The 4,294-nt window shown below is 33.9% G+C and overlaps 1 pseudogene; it reads right to left on the reverse strand.

The window, feature by feature from the left end:
- Nucleotides 1-2,387: 2,387 nt before the first annotated feature.
- LOC122151278 overlaps nt 2,388-4,294 on the reverse strand; it is a 7,968-nt pseudogene continuing 6,061 nt past the window's right edge.

The raw sequence follows: 4,294 nt of genomic DNA on the forward strand, positions 1-4,294 counted from the left end.
ATGCAATCTCTCTCTCTGTCCCTGATAATTTTCTTATTCTGAAGTTAACTTTCTTTGAAATTAATAAAGCTCCTCTTTCTTTTGGTTAATCTTACCATGATATATCTTTTCTACCCCTTTATTTTTTAATTTTAAATTTTATTGTGATAAAGTATATATAACATAAAATTAGTTTAGTACGTTTACCTAATTGTGAATGCACAATCCAGTGACATTAATTGCACTCACAATGTTGTGCAACCATTGCTACCGTCTATTTTGAAACCTTTTCATCACCTGAAACAGAAACTCATTATCCATTTAAGCAATAACTCTCCACAGCCCCCTTCTTTCAGCCCCTGGTAACCACTAATCTACTTTGGTATCTGTGCATTTTCCTATTCTAGATATTTCACATAAATGAGATAGTACAATATTTGTCTTTTGTGTCTTGTTTCTTATCTGAGGGAGAAAGATTTTAGTCTTTCCCACCATTGAATATGGTGTTAACTTCCTTCCTTCCTTCCTTTCTTTCTTTTTTTTCTTTTTTCTTTTTAAATAAATGCCCTTTATCATGTTAGGGAGTTTTGCTACTGTTCCCAGTTTTTGAATTTTTTTCTTTTAAATCACAAAAGGATGTTGGATTTTGTCAAATGCAATTTCTACATCAATTGAGATGATCATATGGTAACTGATGTGGTATATTACAAGAGGTTGAGAAGGATTGGTATTAATTCTTCTTTAAATGTTTGGTAGAATTCACCAGTGAAGCTGTCTTGGACTATTCCTTGTTGGCAGGCTTTTGATTGCTGATTCAGCCTCTTCAGTTGTTATAGGTATGTTGAGATTTTCTACTTCTTCTTGAGTCAATTTATGTGTTTTTAGGAGTTTATTCATTTCATGTAGATTATCTAATTTGTTGGCAGCAACTTGTTCACAATATTTTCTTGTCATCTTTTTTCTTTCTGAATGGTCAGTGATAATGTACCCACATTCATTTCCAATTTTAGTTTTGCCTTCTGTCTCTCTTTTTTTTCTTTGTCAGTTTACTCATTTTATTGATCTTTGCAAAGAACCAGTTTTTAGTTTCATTTTCTATTGTCTTTTTATTCTCTATTTCATTTATCTTTTTTTGTTCTCATTTTATTTTCTTCCTTTGGCTTGCTTTGGGTTTAGTTTGCTCTTCTTTTTCTAATTCTTTAAAGTGTAAAGGTAGTTTATCAACTTGAGATCATCCTTCTTTTTAAATGTAGGCATTTTTTAGCTATAAATTGTCCTATGAGTACTGCTTTTGCTGCCTCCCCTTAGTTTTGGAATGCTATGCTTTCATTTTCATTTATTTCTAAGTATATTCTCATTTCCCTTGTGATTTCTTCTTTGACCCATTAGTTGCTTAAACATTAGTTGTGTTTAATGTCATGCTTGTGAATTTTCCATTTTTCTTCTGTTATTGATTTATACTTTCTCTACATTGTGGTTAGGGAAGATAGTTTGTATGACTTCAGTCTTTTAAAATGGATGGATACTTGTTTTGTGACCTAATGTATGGTCTATCCTGGATGATGACCTGTGTGCACTGGAGAAGAACGTTTATCCTGCTGTTTTTGGGTGGCACGTTCTGTATATATCTGCTAGGTTTACTTGTTTCATAGTGTTCAAGTTCTCTATATCTTTATTCATCTGTCTAGATGTTCTATCCAATATTACAAGTGAGGTATTGAAATCCCCAACTATTATCAGAGAACTATCCATTTCTTCCTTCGTATCTGCCAATGTTTGTGTCCTATGTTCTGGGGCTTTGTAGATTAGGCACATATATTTATAACTGTTACATCTTCTTGATGGGTTGACCCTTTTACCGTTATATAATGTCCTTTGTCTTTTGTGAGTTTTTGACTTAAAGTCAATTTTCTGCTATAGCTACCCCAGCTCTCTTTTGCTGATTATTTGTATGACATATTTTTTTCTCTTGCCCTTTCACTTTCAATCTATTTGTATCTTTGGATCTACAGTGGGTTTCTTGTAGATACTATATTGTTGTTGTTGTTATGCCGTTGAGTCGGCCCCGACTCATAGCGACCCCTCCTTGGGTTTCCGAGGCAGTATCACTACGGAAGTAGGATTGCCCAACTTTCCTTCCGAGGAGTGGCTGGTGGGTTTGAACCACTAGCCTTCTGGTTAGCAGTCAAGTGCCTTAGGCACTATGCTACCAGAGCTCCTAGATACTATATAGAAGGATCTTTTTCTTTCTTTTTAAAATTCATCCTGCCACTCCTGCCTTTTGATTGGAAACTATATCTTTTTAAAAAAATCTATTTGAATAATAAATTTTATTGCACCTTAAAATATCACCCATAGATCTTAGGAATCATCCAGCCTCATTTCCATAGCTGAACAACTCTTAGATCTTAGTCATCTGTTGAATAGACATAGATAACATCCAAAATATTTTGGATATCCTTGTTTGTAACTGTCATAGCTTGCTGAATTAAAGCAGCTGAATTTGATACAAGTTCAATGTTGTTTCCTTCAAGAATTAATTCATCTTTCTGGGCTTGAGATCCTGAACAAGCAACACCTGGCCTCATCCAAACACAATGGATTTATTTTTCACCTAAGAAGTTTCAGATTTCAACAAGAGACCCACTCTCCTGAATAACAACATTGATGGGGAAGTGAGCATACACAGACCTTATCTGGTAATGAAAGCCCAGGGTAATGCCCTAGATCATGTTCTGTACATGACTACAGACGGTGTGAACTATAGCCAGTTCCTTTCTATTTTCCCACCATTTGTTAATGTGAAGCCTCTTCATTTTCTTTCCAAGGAGCCTGAGTTCTACAAGGTTGTGATTGAGTTTCCTCGCAAGGATCCTCTGGGTCTCTTCACAATGACTCTGCATCCCTTCAGAGTGATGTTGACATTTTCTGGAATGTCAACAGTCTGGTTGTTTAGAATGGTCTTAATTCTCACGGTAGATGTGGCAGACAGCAAGGTTTCATCCTTTTATATTCAAAATAATACTGATAAGGAAGGACTTACTTCTGCCATTTTTATATTTGGTTTTTTTTTTTGTGTTTTACAGTTTTTTTGGTCACTCATTTCCTCCAATATGGCTTTCTTTTGTGTTTATTTGATTTTTTTATTCTCTTCTAGCTTCCTTTTATGTATATATATTTCATTGTTTTCTTTGTGGTTATAATGCAGATTATATTTAACATTCTAATTTATAACAACCTACTTTAAATTGAAAGCAACTTAATTTCAATAACATACAGAAAATCTGTTCCTAGACTATTCCTTCCCCCTTTTATGTTATTGTTGCCACACATTATATTTTTTTATACATTGTGTGCTGTATAACATAAATTTATAATTTTTAAAATGCATTTGACTTTTAAATTTTAAATCATGTAGGACATAACATTACAAAATACAATAAGCCTGACCTTTGAATCTAACTAGAAAATTATGTTTCCTGGAGACCTTTATTTCTTCATATGGCTTTGAGTTACTTTGTCCTTTCATTTCAAACTGAAGGACTCCCTTTAGCATTCTTGTAGTGTAGGCCTAGTGATAACGAACTCCATTCATGTTGCCCTCATGTTTTTTGAAGGATACTTTTGCTGGATATAGAATTCTTGGTTGACAATTTTTTGTCTGCACTTGAAATACGTCCTCCACTTTCTTCTGGCCTCCACGTTTCTGAGGAGAAATTGACACTTAATCTTATATGTTGCTCTCTTGTATGTGATGGTTCACTTCTCTCTTTCTGCTTTCAACATTCCCTATTTTTGATTTTTGAAAGTTTCCTTTCAATGTGTCTTGGTGTGGATCTTTTGGGTTTATCCTACTTGGAGTTTGTCGAGATACTTGGATGTGTAGATTCATATCTTTTTTCAAATTTGTGAAAATTCAGACCATTATTTCTTTGAGTATCTTTTCTGCTCCTTTCTTTCTTTCCCTGCGACTCTCCTAATACTGTATGGGTCTCTGTGGGCTCTGTTCACTTTTCTTAATTCTAGTTCCTTTTTTTCCTTCGCAAACATGATAATTTCAATGATCATGTCTTCAAGTTTATTGACTCTTCTGCTTACTTAAATCTACTATTGAACCCTACCAGTTCAACAACACTTAGCTCAGTTGTACTTTTCAGCTCCAGTATTTCTGCTTGGCTTATTTCTATAATTTCTATCTCTTCGTTAATATAGTCATTTTGTTCATGTGTGGTTTTCTTTTATTATTATTATTATTATTTTATTTTGATTTGGGTGAAGATTTACAGAGCAAATTCACTTTCCAAACAGCAGTTCA

This window comes from Orycteropus afer, unplaced genomic scaffold (genome assembly GCF_000298275.1).
Source record: "Orycteropus afer afer isolate SDZICR_OR568_19922 unplaced genomic scaffold, OryAfe1.0 scaffold00371, whole genome shotgun sequence".
Lineage (NCBI taxonomy): Eukaryota > Metazoa > Chordata > Mammalia > Tubulidentata > Orycteropodidae > Orycteropus > Orycteropus afer.